The sequence below is a fragment of the Sus scrofa genome, chromosome 14 (genome assembly GCF_054392235.1).
Source record: "Sus scrofa isolate SSC_HxYL_T2T_F1_AM1 chromosome 14, Sscrofa_HxYL_maternal_Yorkshire_Landrace_v2.0, whole genome shotgun sequence".
Lineage (NCBI taxonomy): Eukaryota > Metazoa > Chordata > Mammalia > Artiodactyla > Suidae > Sus > Sus scrofa.
This window is the reverse complement of record NC_139396.1, coordinates 161,005,125-161,025,679: the sequence shown is the minus strand read 5'-3', so window position 1 is coordinate 161,025,679 and position 20,555 is coordinate 161,005,125. Positions and strand designations below refer to the sequence as shown.

Below are 20,555 nucleotides of genomic sequence, written 5' to 3'. Positions count from 1 at the left end.
ATCCAATCTAACAGAATTTCTGAAGTCACAGCCTGAGCTGACTCCAGAGTTTGCAAGTGCGAAGTGGAAGTGTCTTTCCTGAATGGCCACAAAGACATATGCTTTCTTTTCTTTCTTTCTTTTTTTTTGCTTTCTTTTTTTGCTTTCTTTTCTTTCTTTCTTCCTGGCCACACCCAGGGCACACGGAAGTTTCCAGGCAGGGACTGAATCCAAGTTGTAGCTGTGACCTATGCCACAGGTGCGCCACTGCTGGATCCTTAACCCACTGTCCTGGGCCAGGGATCGAACCCATCCCTCCACAGCAACCTGAGCCATTGCAGTCAGATTCTGAACCCACTGTGCCACAGCAGGAACTCCACTGGTTTCTTTTCTTGATGTGCCAAGAAGCGGATATTTGTGGATGCTGGCTTTTTGTATTTTTAGTAAATCTCTTCCTGAATTTTCTGGACCTTGCTGCTAAGTTCATAGAGCCCTAAGCACTGTGAGAATTTGGACTGGCAGAGAAAACAATTGAAATGGTTCAGGTCAAAAATGAAATGCTAGTAACATCTCGTAGGCTGATTTGTCTATTTGCCTGTTTATAAAGAGCCAGCAAATTGTTGTCATCCATTCGCTGACTCACTCACTCATCAATGAATTACGGCAGAGCTGCTCTGTGCCAGGTGTGTACCAGGGCTGAAGAAGGAAATGCGCGGGTCCTGCTTTCTGAGAACTCGCTGCCTAGTGAGGGGGAATCAAGAAGTCAGACTGGCCAGCCCTGGGAAGAGCCCTGAGGGGCACAGGAGGGAACATGGGCTGGAACCTGTCATGGAGGGCTTCCTGGAGGAAGTGGCATTTGAGCTAAGAGCTGAAACTAGATTAAGAGAGAGGAGCCGCCCTCCTGTCTGGGGTCCTGCCCAGAAAACAGGCCAGGGGGACTGAGCACAGCTCACGGGAGGGAATGATCTGGCCGGGGGCCCAGGAAGGTGAGGCTGACCTTGCGGGGCCTCGTGGGATGTGCAAGTGAAGGGGCCGAAATGGAGAAAAAGCAGATTTGCTGAACATCTGTGTGTGGGAGACCCTGGGGGAGGTATTTGGTGACCCTTAGGTCCTCCCACATCAATGTCATTTCAGCCATCTCTACACACACACACACACACACACACACACACACACACACCCACACACACACCCTGCAGCAAAAAGAAAAGAGACCTTACCAGTGGGCAGTTTCAAAGTAACACCTCACAACAGCTTTAATGATGATGATTTCAAATATTTGGAAAGGCAGGCTGTTCAATCTGTAGGAACAGCGCCTACTTGTTTTCCTGTGAAATAGCGAGAAAAGCCTTCATCTTCCCCGGGCACACGGGCCGATTTTGGAGTGTAACGTATATTGTGCAGAAGCAGAAAAATCTGACTAAAACTTTGGTTCTTAACCCTGGATGGGTTCAGGGGCACAGTGGAACTTTCCAGAGACACTTGTGGCAAACAAACTTCAGGGAGCGAAGGGAGGGATGGCTCCCCCTGAAGACTCTCCCCGGACCCCGTTTTCTGTGACTTCCTGCGCGCTGATTGCCGTAAACAGGCGTCCCACGTGAGTACAGCCTGCGAAACGGAGTCTTGGGAAAATAACGCTTGAACATTTGTTTTTGCATTTTCATGCTCCATTGATGAATGAAATAGTAAATATTTAAAGCCTGAAACTCTTTCCATTTCTCCTTCAAAGACCCACTCTGAGCCTATCTGGCCCACGTGGCCTCGAGGCTCCGAGTCATTAATCACTCTTTGTTTGGGTCGGGTTCATTGTTCTGATCGTCCAATCCTGCTCCGGGCTGGAGCACCAGGGCCAGCTCTTTGTTCAATGTGCAAGTCCTGGAGGCACACCTGGGGGCGGGGGAAGCAGCATTGTAGGCTGATTCCAAGTCCTGTGTCGCTTTCTGTGATCCTGGAGCAGCGTCTGTGATGCTGGGGCAGTGCCTGTGATGCTGGGGCAGTGGCCGTGATGCCCGGGCAGTGCCTGCGATGCTGGGGCAGTGGCCGTGATGCTGGGGCAGTGGCCGTGATGCCGGGGCAGTGCCTGTGATGCCAGGGCAGTGCCTGCGGTGCCGGGGCAGTGGCCGTGATGCCGGGGCAGTGCCTGCGATGCTGGGGCAGTGGCCGTGATGCCGGGGCAGTGCCTGTGATGCCGGGGCAGTGGCCATGATGCCGGGGCAGTGGCCGTGATGCCGGGGCAGTGGCTGTGCTGCTGGGGCAGTGGCCGTGATGCCGGGGCAGTGGCCGTGATGCTTGGGGTTGGCAAACACCTCATGGTGATTTCTGAGGAATGATCATAGGCGTGAGCCCCTCTTAAAAAGCTCTGTCCTAATTAGTTTGAAAACACATGGGGAGCGATGAACATTTTATTGGTGACGAATGATTTTTGAGGATTTCTTTATGTGCTGAACCAGGGAAGAGATGGATACGGTTCTGCAATGTGCCGAAATGAAACAATTACCAGAAGCACTTGGTTTTTGCCATTTAAATCACAACATGGAATTATATAGTTAAACTTGGGTCCTCCAGGCCCGAAAATACCATCCATCATTAGGAAATATTTAGGAACATTATTGGAGAGCTGTGATAATGTATGGCTGCAGAGCTGTGCTCATGTAATTTAGGAGTAAAAAATAATAACCTGCACCCCAAAATCATATAACGTAAAATATCTCCTGTCACCGCATGATTTGTAGGTGCCATCCCGTGTGTTTATATATGGATCGGCAGTTCTTTATAAGATGCATACATTTTTATGTTGTTTACCAATATGCAAGGTACTAAAAAGGGTTTTATTGGAAGCACATACTCTAGATTTACAATATTGGGTTCGAGTGTATACATTTTCTTGCAACAACAACAAAAAAGGCTCCACTGTATCCACACCAGTGACAAACCTGCCAGGAAGTGACTAGTTGATACGCCTTTTTATTACCACAGCTGCCTTGTTTTTTCTACTCAAAATAAAAGAAAATCACAGGACCCTTAAAATAATAGCTGGCAGCAGGTAGTTACTGGGAAATGCATGTCCCCGGCTTTTCACTTTGTAGCATCCATCCGGGTGGCAGACGAGAGGCCGGGATATGCAGGTTGGTGACAAACACGCAGGTAATAGCATTCAGCTCGCCTAACCGTACAAGCGAATTCTCCGGTCCTCTTTGTTTGATTGTAGACCTGACATGTCGGATGAGAGGAGGCCCTGGATTACCTGCCAAAACAACAGCACGAATAAACACCAGACACCAGGGCTGCTTGATGTCGAATTACAGACACCGCACCCTTCATCCATTCAAATTGAGCTGATGCAGAAAAGCCCGCGGTTGCTGCTTAGATGAGGGGGGACCTCGCAGCCCAACTGCACCCGGCGAGCCGGAGGGGGCAGCGGGACCGGGGGGCTCTGGGTCACGCCGGTGCGCGGGCTGCTCATTTCCCGCGGGCCAGGTGGGGGCCGGGGCTCTGCAAGCAGGATGGCAATATTTAACATTCATAGGTTTTCTTCTAAAAGTTCCCTGATTGCCTAATGTGACAGCTCCGGCACTGGAGACACTGCCACTAAAATCGCCTCCTGGAGCACAGCTTGATTTAAGCGAGAGGCGGCTCATAGGAGTGAAAGAGGCAAACACGGGCATTCTTCAGAGCGTCTGTTCCTTTCCTTGTTCCCTTTGCGTTCATCCTGGGCCCCCGTTTAGAGGGTGTCAATTGTGAGGAGAAGGTGACGGTTACTGGCTGTGAGTTTTTTTTTAGGTTCCGAAGAAGGAGCTGTTACGGTTCTGCTCATGATAAAGCAAATCCCGGCAATGTACCGCAGGCTCTCTTGCATTTGGATGTATCTCATTTTACAGGATACACAGGCCATTCAGAAAAGACTGTTTAAAGGTACCTCTTCACTATAATTCTTGGTATTTTTTAAGATAAAAGAGACTTTCACGATTTTTAAAAAATTTTGTGCCCAATGGTTCTTATCACCCCATTCCAGGATGGCTAAGCAAAACTTCTTTTCTTTTTGTCTTTGTGCAGATGCACAGCTGTGGCTGTTGTAGGAGAAGGTGGTAGAAGGGGCTCATCCTTTGGGAGATCGGGGCGGGGTGCCCCGTCCTCAGGGCCACAGAGACGCTGCCTATAGTCCTCAGATGACGTTCGGCTGGCTGGGCAGCTTTGCCCCGTGGTACCTTCCACAGCACGGGAAGGTCTTGAAGTGGCTTAAACGATTCAGGGTAAGGATTGAACACCGTGCCTGCCGACCAGTGATCCTCAGAGAAAGGTCATTGTGGCTGCTTTGGCTCGTGGGTGCTCGTTTACAAAAGTGTGCCGCACCCTTAAAATACACATTCCCTAATTTTAGCCCACGATTTAAATGGCCTCCCAATAAAAATGGGTCACGGGGTCATGGAGACCTCTACGTGGATCCGAATTCCTTAGCAAGTGCAGCCGAAGGCTGAGGATTGCGGTGTCCAGATCAGCAGTGCATCCCACCAACGTGCCTGGGTTTCTGATTTTTCAAAACCGGCACAGCTCAAGTTTACGTGTCCATATCTGGCATCCGTGAACATTTAACGTTTTCTCAGCACGGTTAATGCTATGTCACCTTATTTCTAGCCGAGTGGAGTCTTTCAGCATCCCAGAGACACCCTTACTTAGCAAACAGACTCTTCGATAAGAGGACTAAATTTAGGTCTTTGCACGGAGGTTATAAATACTAATTTTTTTTCTGTTGCCAATACTGATGATTAAATCACCCTCCTTTGCATTGTTTGGGCTAATCACGGGGTGATTTATTTACCTGCGATGTTTACATGAAGTAGATGGCAACAATTAAGTTTATTTTAACCGTAGTTATTAGAAATACAGTAGATGCAATATATGCCAGAAGCAAATAAACATATTAGCAGGCAATGTTTAAATGATCGGAGTAACCCGACGAGCCAGCCTAGCAGGTGGCGGTATCCTGTTTTTAAATTACATTTCAGCAAGTGAACATAATAAATCCTCCCGCGTTATACATTTTGCTGGTAGCGACTTCTACGCACATTATTCAGTTTGACCTCCTTCCTGCTAATCACCATCTCGGTTTTAATAGCTGCCAGAGCGAGTGAAACAGTTAATGCAGTATTTCTTGCCGAAAGAGTGCCTGTCAGGCTATTGATGACAAATTAAAATTAATAAAGAAGATCTGTGTTGAATTTGAGGGGCTGGAATAACCGTGGCATCCACGTGACGGCCGTGGCCTCTGGGGTGCTCTGCGAAGAATAATGTTTTTGGTGTACGTGCATTGTCTTGAAAGGCACGCTCCAGCTGCCAAAGCCCTGCCTTTCGCCTGAACACTTCCTAAAATAGGAACTGTATTCTTTTAGCCCTCATCACATGTAATTTATCCCTCAGAGAGTTATTTCCTGTTCTGTACACCTTCGCTGTAATAATAGGAGCTTTCCAAGCTTCTACAATTTTATTTACCTCCGCAAGAACCTTTACAAGTGCAAGTCCAGACACACAGGAGCCCCGAAAACACAGCAGCAACGCGAACGTTGCGTACAGCCTTCCTGCCGGATGGATCTGCCTCCATTTCCAGGGGGCCCAGAGCCAATGCCACTGTCGTTCCAAAAGCTCTCAGCTTTTACAGAAAATGAGGTCTCATCCCACCGCGCTGACCTCTGCCGCGGTTCCCCAAACGAGAAAGTCAGGCTCTCCAGAAGATCAGACTGAGCACCCTAAATAAACATGTTTCCGTAGCTTATGTGTGTTTGACACCCACCTACGTATAATATGTTCATTAAAAGGAAAGATAAAGATCCTGCTGGAGAATGGGAGGTGGGGGCGGGGGGGTGGTGCGTGGTGGGACACCCACTGCCCGGGACCACGGTGCAAGGTGGTTCCGGAGTGCTGATTTGGGTGAACGTGGCAGGGTGGCACTGTTGCAGCCCGGCAGAGACAGGTACATCCTTCGCAGGATCAGCGGACGTAATTCTGCCTGTACCTGGGAGACATGTCCCAGAGATTGAGCCATCCTTCCCCAGAGAGGCCGCCTGCGGAGGTCATTGCGGCAGGCATGGGCTGGCCGTCGGCATAAGTGCTGGGCCTTACTGGAGAGAGGAAGCAGGACAAAGACCTGCCCTTGGCCTCCTGGAAATCTAGGGGAAGCCCAGAGTCATCACCACTGTCCACGAAGAAACGAGGCGGCCTGGAGCACTGGCCCCAGCGGGGTCAGGACAGCGCCGTCCAGGCTCTGCCGGCTGCCCATGGCCTTGTGACCTCAGGTCTGTCCCTCCCTCACCGGACCAGGGTTCCTTGTGTGTGTCCTGTCTCTGAGCTGTCAGCTTGAGTCTTCCGTGGAATAGTGGGGAGCGGTCTTGACGTGGGGATCCGGGCCCGAGAGTCCTTGAAGACTTCTGGGGGCAGCTCCTTTCGTGCCCTGTTCCTGCCGCCCCCTCCCAGGCCTGAACCCTTGCAGTCCATCTGCCCTCGGGGCCACCAACCACTGTGGGGCTCCCTGGCCCTATCCCCTGGACCACCCCTGCACTGGATCTGTGGCCCCGTCTCCTGGACCTCCTCCCCCAAACTGGATGTCTGCGTAGCCCTGACTCACTGGTCACATTGAGTCAGGGCCACACCATCGCCTCCCTGAGCTGGAATCACCCGGGCAGAGACCCCCTGAAAGGTAAGCATTCATGGAAGGACTTGCACCCTGGCCTAGGGTGGACGGATCTGCTGTCTCTGCTCTTCCTCCTCTTCCAGGAGGCATATCAGGGCCCAGAATGCCTCAGCGCGACTTCAGACTGTGGGTCTGATTCAACAATGTATCAAAGTAATTAATTAATTCAAATTTGTTTTGTATCGAGGTGACAATGTTGATAACATGACTGGGTGTCATGCGCACATTATGTTTCTGCTACTTCTGTCTCCCCTGCAGCGTGCTCACCACGTAGAATGTTCTGTCCATCACGACACAGCTGACCCCTTTACCATCTCATCCTCCCCAGCCCTCCCCTCGGGTAACCATGCCTCTGTTCTCTGTATCTATGGGTCTGGTTTGGTTTGTTGGTTTATTTTATCTTTCCTTCAGCCACGCATTTGAGATGCAAAATATACCCACAAGGAAAAAGAGAGTTTGGAGTTTAGGTATTTTATTAACAGTCTCTTACCAGATTTCCAAGTCCTTGTCTCAATTCTGTAAAGGTTTATATCTGGGCTTTATTAGAAACTGAAAAAAGCAAAAGAAAACCAACTCACCTATTAAAACCTAATGCAAGCCCAAAGCTTCTCCATTTTGCCCAAACCCTTAACAATATTGCAAAAAAAAGATGTTCCAGGCAGAGTGTGTGTGTTTTCCCGCTGTCGAGTCGACGGCCATCCGTCTAACAGGTGTGCAGGGATGCTGCGTGTGCATCTTGGCTCTGAGACGTGGGATTGTTTTAATATAGGATTTAATATAGAATTAGGAGGGTTGACACCTTGAAAAATTGAAGGGAGGTCCTTTTGCAATTCATAGGGTTGACATATACGAGTCAAATTGCTCTGTCTCTGAGTAGTAAAATAAAAATACAGGAAATGAGGAATTAATTCAATTAAACATTTTCCCACCCACATTTTGCCTTGCCTCCCTGCTCTGGGGAATCATTTATGAAATGTATATCACCAGAAGACTTATTTTTTGCCGTTATTTTTAACTTAATGAGTGTACCTTGCACATCCGAGAGAGAGAACAAAGGTTAAATTTTACATTAACGGCACATTGCAACATGGTATGCAAATATCTATATGCAAATATCAAGCCCCTGGAAGATGAATGTGTTATATTTTTAACCAGTTAACTATGACTGTGAAGTATTGTGTGAGATATTCAGTGGTTTCATTTTTATATCTTTCTTGTAAATAATGCATAAAGTATGTAGATGGTGTCAAAATATGATTAAGCTATTAGCTTTATAGTTTTCATAGTTAAGAATGTGTTCAGCATGAAGCCCCTAATAACTCATTTCTAAAGGCAGCGACCATTATGAAATATTTCTTGTTCAAGTGAATGTTATCATGTGACATAATGATTTTGCTTAAAACCAAGTTAAATGAGGAGTAAAATTAAACAATATTGCATGAATTGTGTTTGACTAATTTTGTGTCACATTATATTAGCGAAGCTTTCAGAATGTGTTAATGACAAATAGTGTAAAAGCCCCCGACATACTTTGCATGTCTCTACGACCACCCTTAAGTCATTAGCTTTTTAGAGGTTCATTTTGTTTGCAGTTTTTGTAGCCAGTGGCTTTTTCTGATTACTTTTGCCCATAAAAGTAGACGCAGTTCGGAAATAAATTTTACCTCAATCGTGGGGACTTAATTTCAATAACAAGGGCAAGATTTTTTTTTTTCCTTTTTTTTTTGAGGGCCGCACCTGCCCCCTGTGGAGGTTCCCAGGGTAGGGGCTGGATCGAAGCTGCAGCTGCCAGCCTGCACCACAGCCACAGCCACGTGGGATCTGTGACCGACACCACAGTTCACGGCAATGCCAGATCCTTAACCCACTGAGCGAGGCCAGGAATCAAATCCGCATCCTCATGGATACTAGTTGGACTCGTTTCGGCTGAGCCCCAACAGGAAATCCGAGAGCATGATTTTTATAAGGAATGTAAATCATTTGAAAACCTGAGACGGTGGACTAGGGAGGGCTTCCTCTAAATGAGATGCCACAAAGGCTTCTTGAAATGCGAGTCACAGCCTCAACAGAACCATCCCGTCGGTAGCGTGGAAGTGGACTTCTCTGAATCAAATTTCCTAAGACCCGTGATCATCAGCCTTGCAAGCCACCGCCGCCGACAATTATTCCGTCGTCAAGACGAGGCGACGTGACCTCCTCGGTAGGTGATTCTGAGGGGGCCTGAGCTGGTCATTGTAACTGGTCTGGGATTTGGCTGCAGGCTGGCTCTGATTTGGGGGCAGAGCTTGGAGACGGTGCCGCCTCGGCAGGTCTGCCAGAGCCGCAGTGGGGCCCAGACTCACCAGAAGAGCAGACAGGAGCCGGCTCCGTGTTTACACTCGCCCCCGCCAGGAGCCTGACCTTTCTCCAGAGCAGGGGCGACCCTGTGTAGTCACAGCTATGATCTTTGCTGATCATATAAAGGGATTTAAGGTGCTGGGAAACACCATGTCTGGAGAAATAAAACTGGCCAAGTATGAAACAAACGTCATGTAGGCGTCAAATGCTCTTTTCCAAAATGCCTGCAATCTCATGCGACAGGCTGGCGCCCAGGAGGTGGCAGGCAGGCTGGCGAGGCAGTGATGACTACCGAAATGCTGGGGCTACGTGCCTTGGGCGTGGGTGAGCCTGAGCGGGCAGTAGGATGGCTGTGGGGAGCAGATGTGGCACCCACCACCCCAAAACCTCTTGGGATGCTGGAGAGCCATCAGCAGAATCCGATGAGCTTGTACCCCTGTTTCTCTAAGAAGTTCTTTCCTCGCCCACGTGGTCCATGAAAATAGGCAAGAAGCTGCAGGTGGGAAGAGCGCTGTTTTTAGGTACCAGCAAACCCTACTGTGCTTTATGCATTTGGGGGTTTAATGAAATGAAATGAAAGGCTATTAGGTGCTGATGGTAATGGGACCACAAATGGACACAGGTGTTAGGAAGCAGGTGACGATCTGGTCCAGAGCTACCCCTGGGGGTGAGAGGGCATCCCCTTGGCAACAGGTGTGCCCGGTAACCTTCAGCATCAAGGAGACAAATGTGGACCGAGCGTCGGGTATAGCAACTGCACCGAGTACTCGCAGAGGGCCAAGACCCACCTTCGTGTGGGAGTGTTATGACAATGACCGAACACGTTTACATCCCTAATCCATGCACAGGCTCAGGATTGGGTGGTGTGTGCGCTGAAGGAAGATTCTAGAATATCTAAGAGGCCGTGATTACTATAATTTAAAAAAAGATGGGAGTTCCCGTGGTGGCGCAGTGGTTAACGAATCCGACTAGGAGCCATGAGGTTGCGGGTTCAGTCCCTGCCCTTGCTCAGTGGGTTAACGATCTGGCGTTGCCGTGAGCTGTGGTGTAGGTTGCAGACGCGGCTCGGATCCCGCGTTGCTGTGGCTCTGGCGTAGGCCGGTGGCTACAGCTCCGATTAGACCCCTAGCCTGGGAACCTCCATATGCCGCGGGAGCGGCCCAAGAAATAGCAACAACAACAACAACAACAACAACAACAACAACAACAACAACAACAACAACAACAAAAGACAAAAGACAAAAAAAAGATGTTCGTCCGTCTACAGATGAAAAAGTGTGGAAGGAACTGGTCCGAGCGGAGAGCGGCGCTTATGGGAGGATTAGAGGATCACTAGCGAGTCCTGCTTTCTTCCATATTCTGCGTTTTCCAGATTCTTTTAAGAGCATTGCATTTTGACTCTGTTTTTATTTTACGGAATTTATTCATTTTTAAAATTCTAGATAAATATCAGGGAGAAATAAAATACCCCATCATCCCAGCACTCAGATAACATCTGTTGACATGAAAGAAAGTACAGTTACTTTTTTGGAGTTCCCACTGTGGCTCAGTGGGTTAAGGACTCAGTGCTGTCCCTGAAGTGTTGTCGGTTCGACCCCTGGCCTTGCTCAGTGGGTGAAGGATCCAGCGTCGCTGCAAGATACAGCGTAGGTCATGGATGCGGCTCAGATCCAGTGTTGCTGTGGCTGTGATGTAGGCCTGCAGCTATAGCTCTGATTTGACCCCTGCCCAGAGAGCTTCCATATTCCACAGGTGCATATGGTGTGGCCCTAAAAAGAAAAAAGGCTATATGTATATACATCTTTTTTAATGGATATGCGTACACCCATACACGAGTTAAAAAATGTGGATAAGGAGTTCCCGTCATGGCGCAGTGGTTAACGAATCCGACTAGGAACCATGAGGTTGCGGGTTCGGTCCCTGCCCTTGCTCAGTGGGTTAACGATCCAGCGTTGCCGTGAGCTGTGGTGTAGGTTGCAGACGCGGCTCGGATCCCGCGTTGCTGTGGCTCTGGCGTAGGCCGGTGGCTACAGCTCCGATTCAACCCCTAGCCTGGGAACCTCCATATGCCGCAGAAGCGGCCCAAAGAAATAGCAAAAAGACAAAAAAAAAAAAAAAAAAAAAAATGTGGATAAAATGCAACATGAAAGCTTTGCTCCTTTCACAGCTTTCCTAAAAAGAGAATTAGTTCTGATGGTTTTAACGCTTGTCAAAAGATGGCTATGCGTATACCAATGTATGTGTATAATATATACGTGAGGAATCATATTATACAAGCCTCTTGGCAATGTAAAGATCTTGACTCTCTTTCCATGTCAATGGACTGTGTCTCTCTCCCTCTGAATACATGTATGTCCGCAGTGTGCCCAGAATATGAGGTTGTGGGCATGTAAGAAGTTTCTAGAACTTTATAAAAGACTGCATGCAGTATTAGTTCTTAGATTTGGAAAAAAATTTTTTAACCCATGTCAATTTTATAATTGGCAATGAAAACAGAAATAGCTGCATGCGTTGCTTTCAAAAACCTATGCTTGTAATGGATTCAGATTCTTTTGGCACGAGGGGTCCAGGTAGACCGGAACTGCTCCCGCTTCGCGTTGGTGGGTCTCAGAGCCCTCTGTCCCCTGGGGCCCGATCTGAGCAGCACGCACTGCAGCCCAGAGACACACCTGCTGGTCTCCACTCTATCATTCTCCACGGATGACCTCAGAGGAGCCGCTCAACTTCTCCAGGCCTCAGGGGCCCCAGCCAGAGAAGAGGAGATGCCACTTCTGGTCTGCTGCCACCCAGCAGGTGATTGACCCACCTGGACCCCACTGATCCCCTGGGAATTCTCCATTTGCCTAATGTGGCTCTCCCCAGTCCTTCCGGCTCAGGTGGTTGTTTTTAACGAAATAGTCAAATATCCTCACTTGCAAAGCATCAGTTGTGTGAACTGAAAGTGAGTGCCCCTCCCCAGAGGAAACTGCCGTGCACAGCTCGATGCTGCCTTGCAGACTTAGCAATGCACGCGCGTCTCTACACACGTGTGTATGTGATGCTGCCTTTCAGACCTCCCAACGCACATGCATCGCTACACATGTGGGTATGTGCTTCTTTTTGCACAAACAGGGCTCCTTCCAAGCCTGCCCACTCTTTCCACTCTATCAGCACATGGATGAGCTCCTTCTTGGCCAGGGTTGCAGAGTCTGTGGATGGGCAGACATTAAGGTGGTTGTCAATGTTCCACCATCACAAAAGGTACTGAGACGGATCCAGAATCCACATCCACCTGGGTGTCTGTGGGATGGCCTCTGCCCCTGGAGTGGGATTGCCTGGCCAAAGAGTCGTCGCGCCTCGAGTTTTACCGGATGTGCCAAAACATCCCCCAGTATGGGCTCCGATGCATGTCCAGCCTACAGGGACCTCTACTTCCTGAGCCCTCAACACTGGTTTTATTAACCCTTTCAACCTTTGCCAAAAAAAGGTTGCAAGAGTTGATAAAATGTGTTGTGTGAACACAGAGTCTTGGTTGACCATGAATTCTCTGCCCCAAGGGGCTCTGGTTTCTGGCTTATCTCTGAGCTGGGGCCCCTTCTCCTCTACCTGCTGTGATGTCAGCTCGCAGTGTACCCTGACCTGGCCATCTGTGCGGGCAACCCTGGCCTCCCTCGTGGATCTGATCTTCCCCTCTGGAGGTCTCACAAGCTATGCCTTTACCCCCAGCCTGTGCCCCCACGTGGACTTTCATCTGCCTGTCCAAGCCTGCCCCACACGTGCAGGCACTCCGGAGATATTTGCTGAGTGGTTACTTGAATACCTGCAAGGATACCAGGACAAGGAAGAGCCTATAGGTTTAATTGTTCTACTCTTTCCTTCCCGACCACGTGTTATATGCAGTAAATAGTAAAACAACAGGAGAGGCCTTTTTCTGCTTCCTTTTTCTCTTACAGAACAAAATTGACTTGGCATGATGCATCACTGTCTATCCCCCCATTTAGAAATTTTAGAAAACTCTCTCATGTTAGTTTTATATTTAGGAAACTGATCAACCAATAAGGCCTGTTTAAAAAGACTCTGCACAGGCGTGACCGTTGTGATGGAACGAGGGCAGCAGTGTCTCTGTGGCACCAGGATGCAGGTAGGATCTCTCACCCGGCGCAGTGGGTTAAAGGATCCGGCGGTGCTGAAACTGCAGTGTAGGTCACAACTGCACCTCGGATCGGATTCTTGGCTCTGGGAACTCCATATACTGCCAAGTGGACAAAAAAGGGGCTTAACAAAAAAGGCTCTGCACACACTGCATGCAGCTTCCCTTCTGTCGGGGCGGGGTGGGGGGAGCCTAAAGTGTTACTTTTCCTCTTCCTCTGCAGGATTTTTCAAATTTGAAGCAAAACTAGTGGTATCTGGATAAAATATGTTTAGCTTTAGAAAAGCACACAAATACGAGAAAAAAGATGGGAATTGTGATTCTGTATGATCCAGCAGTTTGTCTTAAAAATTAATCAGACTAATGTGTAAAGTGAAAGGATGCCTGGTCAAAATTGATGCCCAGGAGTAGAGAATTGGTTCATTAAATTAGGATACAGTCCCAGAATGGAGTATATGCAGTCATTAAAAATAACACATGTGGGACTTCCTGTTGTGGCTCAGCAGTAATGAACCTGACTAGTATCCATGAGGATGGGGGTTCGATCCCTGGCCTCACTCAGTAGGTTAAGGATCCTGTGTTGCTGTGGCTGTGGTGTAGGCCGACAGCGGCAGGTCTGATTCAACCCCTAGCCTGAAACTTCCATATGCCGTGAGTGAGGCCCTAAAAAGCAAAAAAAAAAAAAAAAAAAAAAAAAAAAAATTAAAAAATGTGTGTGTGTATATATATGCATTATATATATACATATGAATGTATATGTCTACATACATTGTTACATATAAATGTATGTATACAAACACCTACCTATATATTTTGACAGAAATGTTCACAATTCATGGCTCAATAAAAAAACAAATTACAAAACATTATGTAGAGAAAGATTAATTTATCTAAAACATATACTAATATGTGTACCTATAGGCACTTAAAATGTAGAGAGAGGAATTCCTGTTGTGGCTCAGTGGTTAAGGAATCTGACTAGGAACCATGAGGTTGCGGGTTCGATCCCTGGCCTTGCTCATTGCCGTGAGCTGTGGTGTAGGTTGCAGATGCGGATCAGATCTGGCATTGCTGTGGCTGTGGTGTAGGCCGGTGGCTATAGCTCTGATTAGACTCTTAGCCTGGGACCCTCCACATGCCACGGTGCGGCCCTAGGAAAAAAAAAAAAGGTAGAGAGAGACATGCTAAAATCTTGACTACAGTTGCCTTTTGGCATTTTTCTCTTATCGAGACTTTACAACATTTCTATGAAAACAATATGTTAATTGTGTAACTAATTTTATTTTAAAGATTTAAATAAAAATCTAAATAAAAATTAAACCTAAAAGTTGTGTAATTCGTTATACAATTAATATAAAGATTTAAATAAAGAGTGTTTTAACACAGAAATTCCAGCATCAGCAAAAGCTCTTGTACGCGTTAGCTGACGGAAGAGCCTGTGCTTAGACAGCCACAAACAATCTTAAGCCTTGCTCGTTCCCCGAAGCCGAACCAAAGGAATCCAAGACGACCACATAAAGACAGAGGCAGGGTTGGGAGTGACGCTGTCCTCAAGCCAAGGAAGGCCAGAAGCTTCCCTTTCATGGACACCTTGAGGAAATCCATTCTTATCGCTTATAGGAAGTAAAACCTTTGTCCCATCATTTGTGCAAAGCGTGGCTTATTTTTCTTGGGTATCGCTGCTTGGCCGGGCCGTGGAGAGGGCTGTGTGATCAGCTGTGGAACGAGAGCAGAAGCACATGCCAGAGGTGGAGACGAAGGGCCCCGGGGGAAAAGGCCGCTGTGAGGTTAAGCCGCACCCTGCGTTCTGGGGAGCGGGAGTCCAGGTCCTAGAAGGCCAACAGGTGAGGCCCAGAAACAAATTAGTACCCGTCAAACGTCATGCCATGCATTTGAATGTCATCTGCATGCTCATCTCCCAAAGAAGGTGGTCCCTTCTCGGAGGCTGACCCCGGTCCCCCGTGTCTCTGTGACCCCAGGGCCTTTCACTCCAGGACCATTGCAGTGACCATGCAAACGGCAGAAAGTGGTTGGTGAGACTCTGATAGGGCACCCAGGGCACCCAGGGCTCCAACTCTGCTTCCTGATGTCACACAGATGAATACCTCCTTGTAATAGGCCTTCATTACACATGTAATTAAAGAAACAGGAAAGTCATACTGTTCCTTACAGGATGTTTGAACAAGTCAGGGAAGGTTAAAGATCCACAAAGCCGCCCCCGAGGAGCCCGGTGGGTGGCGGTCCTCTCCCCCGAGACACCTGCGGGGCCCTGCGTCCTCAGGTCTTCCCTGACCACCTGCCAGTCTGCCTGGCCTCTTTGTCACCTCTCTGCCTCAAGACGACACACTTGTTTTCTTTCTTCCCTAACGGGACGTAAGAGAACGAGAGCAGGAACTTGGCTCTGTTTTGGTGCTAAAACCTAGACAAAGGCTCAGACCTGTGGTTCCCAAAGTGGGACCCAGGGACTCCCGGGGACTTCAGGACCCTTTCAGGGGCCCATGAGGTCAACACCACGTTCTGAACACTGGGTCAAAACTAGTTTCAAAGCCACTAAGACGTTGTTTGCCTCCTTCACATTCATTCTCATGAGTTACGGTAGAATTTTCCAGAGTCTTCATGAAGTCTGATATCACAACAGATTGAATACAGAAGCAAATTTGGGAAGCCAGCTGTCATGTATTAAGCTGGACTCACAGAGGTTTGCAAAAATGTAAAACAATACCTCTCTCTCTACTTGTCCTTTGTATTAACGTGTCGTGGCTTCATTACTCTTTAAGAGAGGAATTAATGAACAAATATTCCTAAAATGATCAATTTTAGCTTTGATACGGTAAACATCGATAGCTATAACCCATATAAACAAAAGCTCTAATTTTTAAGAGTATGAAGGGGCCTTGAGATCAAAAAGTTCGAAAACTGCTGGCCTCGACCATAGTTCGCTGCTGAAAACATATGTCGAAGAAAAGGGATGAGCTGCTCAGCCGAGGTTACTACTTTGATGTCATTTTTGATTTTCGATTTATGCGTTTAAAATTTTTGTGAATCTGAGTATTGCTTTTTTGTTGTTGCTGTTAAACACGCACACAAAGCCCATTCTTGCACCACAGCGAACTCGGTAGACGTCCTTCCGAATGGCTGTGTGAGAGTCCGCAGGGCAGGTGATTCTGAACCTCAGGGAGCATCAGCACTGCCTGTGGAGCTTTAAAACTGTACAGGATTTGGTCATTTTCGGGCTCCTTGAGGACATATCCAAATTGCTTTCCCAAAGCCGCACCAATCCCCATTCTTCTCCTTCTCACTGTCAGCATCATTCCCTGAAAAACTCATCTGTCACGTGCAGGATTACCTGAGGACAGGGCTCCCCCCGCACAGGCAGGGAGCGCCTGTTTCTTGCTTTAGAGAATCGTCCAGTCGTGCATTTAAGGAGGCCCCTTCGAAGGCCCAGCTTCACCGCTCCTGGCTTCGTTCCTCCTCAAAGTTGGGCCACCCACGCAATCCCCCCCAAGCCCCAGATGCCAGATGCGCTCTCAAGCTTTCCTGCACTCGGACCTTCATCTGAAGCGTTGCAGCTGGGCACACGCCCACATGCAACATCTGCCTTGCTGCTCTACCCCCGAAGGAAATGCCTTTCAGCCCAGTGGCTGTCGTGGGGCAGATTCAGAAGCCACCACCTATGTCACTGAGTAGCGCTCCATCTGCCCAAAGCCTTCCTAGAGCCCCGGTCGGGCACCAAGGGCACTTGAGGCTCTAGTCAGCCTGGATGCGAGGAGGAGGAACCACGAGCAGCCAAGGCACATGGGGGCAGGGAACCACTGAATCTCCCTGGTAAGAAAATAGGCGCAGCAAATAGAACCAGTGCGATGCCGTTTTCAGCTGGCAGCGGAGCGAAGGTCAACTAGGGCCTGAGCCCGGCGACAAGAGAAGGAAGCCGCCTGCCGCCAATAAAGTGATTCGTTCTTGACTCTATGGTCAGAACTTTCTGCCAGGATAGAAATGGTCTGTCTTCACACTGACGCAGAAGCCAGCAGCCGCAGGTGGCCACTGAACACTCAAGGCGAGTCCAGCGCACGTGAAGAGCTAAATGTTACAATTAATTTTATTTTATTAGTGAAAATTAAAACAGCCCTCTGAAACTGGTGGCTTTCCTGTGTTGGACTGCATAATTGCAGGTAATCATTGGTAGTTGCGGGGCCAGGGGTGGGAGAGTTGCTTTTTTTTTTCTTTTTTCCAGCCGCACCCCCAACAAATGGAAGTTCCCGGGGCCAGGAATGCAGCTGCAGCAGCAGCAGATCTACAGTGGGAACTCATGGTTTTTAAAATAAGAGTATACAATTTTGTCTTCGAGTAATGACTCTTGAACACACTTCGTTTCCGTGGACCGAGGATGTATTCATGAGCCTGACACTTGGATATGCTGTACATCAAAGCAATCACGTCCTTCTGTTTGTCTAACAGTCTCTTTAGACAAACCCTCTGAGTGTGAAGGGATTTGCAAGGAGAGGGTACAGCATGTCAAACACTGAGGTTTCGCCCCTGTTCCGTCCCGTGTAGGACCTGGAGGACTAGAGTTTTATCTGAGCGCCATCCACGGCATGCGGAGAACTAAGCCTGAAGGCGCAGGGGCCCGGGCTCTTTCACGGGTACACGGAGACCACGAGGGTGACTCTGAGAGGTGGCCAAAGTCACCGCCTGTCGGAACTTCTCGCTGGCCTGGCCCTGAGCAGGATGGCAGGTCCCTCTGTTGTTCCGATATGGATCAATGAGGAAAGCTAACTTTACACGCCTGGACGCAGCTCTAATCCCGCGTCATCTCCAAAAGCGGTGTCTTCTCTTGGGCCCATCAGGCACTTTGCCCCTCTCCACTGCGGCTCGCTTCCCAGCTTATCCATCCAAAACTCCTGGACCTCTGTCCTTTCTGGGGGCCCCCCTTCGGTACCAAGCTTTCAGAGCTGCAGGAGGGGTCGGGACACAGCCTGCCAGGCCTGCCCCACTCTGGCCGGGGCCGGGTGGCTGAATCAGGCCACATGCGGTACCATAACGGCCAATCAGAGTGGAGGCTGGTCTGACCCTGCCACCTGCCCTGCACAGGCTGCGGTCCACAGGCTGCAGGGATATCAGCACACATCTGCGACGCGAGGCCTCAGGGAACCACGCAGACGTCTGTCCCCCAGGCTCCCCTTAGCCCTCATGTCGGCAAAGGCCAGCCCACGCAGAGGGCGACTCCACCTGGGTGATTTAGTTCCCGCTTCTTCCTCTTCTTTATTAATTTGTTCTAGGCAAATTCTGTACGGCTAATACTGTTAGCTTAAGAACCAAAGATTGACGGCCTGGTGCATTTTCCTCTCCGTTGCAGAGTATAATTGCAGTCTTAAGTCAAAACTAAACCGTTGGCAGAGGGGCTCTGTCAACCTGTTTCAAGACTGTACTCGGAGCCACTTTAAATGCCTTTGCAAGTTACACAGAACTAGTCTGGCTTGATGTTTCCAGATAGCCTTTTTCAGCATTGCCAATGCTCAATCGATGCTGTGTGACATGGAACAAAACCGTGGGATGGCATCGTTGGACTTTCAGGCACGCCTCTCACCTTGGGGACTTGATTTGGCCCCAAGCACCATGGAGCAGGCACCACCGGCTTTGTATGGGTCTCTCACGCTGCATGGCTGGGAGGTGGCTCTTTTTTCCATCTCAGTGTCTCTGTTGTGGGCATGAATCTGAGATAAATGCATGAAAGCCCTGTTCTGCACTATTAAGTGATGCCCTCAGTCATCCTAACCCCTCCGGGCCCCCCCCCTCGCAGCCCTTTATGGCCGGTGCGCCAATGCCTGTGGTCCAGTGCCCGTGGTCCAGCCGGGCAGCGCCCATGCGCAGGACACAGAGGCATCACTCTCCCTGTCCTGGACACCCCACTCAGGATAGGAAATGTGGCTCCAAGGAATAAATTACTCTGCATCTTGTGCCACCAACCTTGGGAGAGGGGCAGAGATCCTTTTTAGGTGTGGTTTTAACGCTTCAAAGACACCCCCGCTCGCCAGGGCCAGGCAGAGGGTCCCCCTCCGGGACGCGGTGACATGATGATGGAAGGGCTCAGCGGTGTGAGCAGGAAGCAGGAGGCGTTAGGAGGAGCGGCTCACAGACAAAAGTGTCCCAGGGTGCGGACTCCCCAGAAGAAAAATGGCCTGAGAGGTAAGAAGGGCCTTGGGGCGGGGGGAGAGTAAGCCCGGGCGCAGTGTGGACTTGTAGCCAGTGGCTGCGGTGTCTCGGGGACGTGGTGGCAAGCCCGTCAGCCCTCCCGCACCACCAGCTGCACCACTGACCATCCCAGTCGGCTCCCCTCTCAGGACGGCCGTGCATGGCCCGTGCCCCCTGCCCTTGACATTCTGGGCTGTCTGTCCCGGTCCCGTCCTTCCTTCCCGCTGCCAAGCCCGGGGCCACACAACTGTGAGAGTTGATGAAATCCTGTGTTATGACCGGAAAATCAGAGCAAAGCCTGTGTCCAGACCTGCCCCCAGCCCCTCTACCCCCCACCCCGACCCCCGCACAGCTGCCGATGTGGTGTAGCTAGATTTTTACTTTTAGGGCAATTGTAGGTGTGCAGAACCTGAAAGTTTAGGTTCACGTGGGAGGTGGTGGGCCTGCCATCAGTATCAGGCAGGGCAACCTCACCGCCCCAAAGACCCTCTTCTCCCCCGCCAACTCCCGACCTTCCGCTGTCGCTATAGGTTCGCCTTTTCCACAATGTCAGCGTTGCAGCCGTGCCGTCTGCAGACTTTTCCATCGGCTTCTTTCACTAAGCGACACGCACTGACGTCCCTCTACGTCGCTTTGCAGCTCGAGCGCTCAGGTCTTCTTATCGCCTCATCATATTCTTTGGCCTGGAGGCACCACAGTCTGTTCCTCGGAAGCAGTGACGGCACTTCCGATTTTACGGAGGAGGCGAATAGCCTGCTGGTCGGTAGGTGTTCTGGTTGAGGTCGCACCGTTCTGGGGACAGCTCCCGGGGACTTGAGCCCAGTCCAGGGCTTTGACTCCACGTCTGCCGTGATGCAGCATATTCCGTCCTGCAAAGGGGAACCAAGCCATCATTTATCATGTACTTTCTGCATCCGGGGTGGGTGTCATTCTGTGATCATCAGCCTGCCTGTTAACATGGCTTTTCTAAGTGAGATCAGGGATCTGCAGACTCTGGGCTGGGCACTTGGCTGGCGTGTGTGCCGTGTGGGACATAAGGACACAGCCAGGATTTTGCCTACAAGAGGGTTACCCCAGCTTCCCGTGGCTACGCCACTCCAAATATTCCCGCAGCCGTGACATGTCCTGGGGACGGACAATTTTTCCTCCTGATGAACAGGGGGAAGAATCATTTAAAGCTTGGAATCTAAATCTCCCCTTTCTGGGAGTTTCCACTGTGGCTCAGTGGGTCACGAACCG

General features: G+C 49.6%; 1 long non-coding RNA gene across 1 annotated transcript; it reads left to right on the top strand.

The window, feature by feature from the left end:
• The first annotated feature begins 1,282 nt into the window (after positions 1 to 1,282).
• On the top strand, positions 1,283 to 8,104 carry LOC146397145 (uncharacterized). The gene is made up of 3 exons (XR_014827708.1): positions 1,283 to 1,576; positions 3,760 to 3,891; positions 4,033 to 8,104. It is a non-coding gene; the product is annotated as an uncharacterized LOC146397145 (long non-coding RNA).
• Positions 8,105 to 20,555: the final 12,451 nt, after the last annotated feature.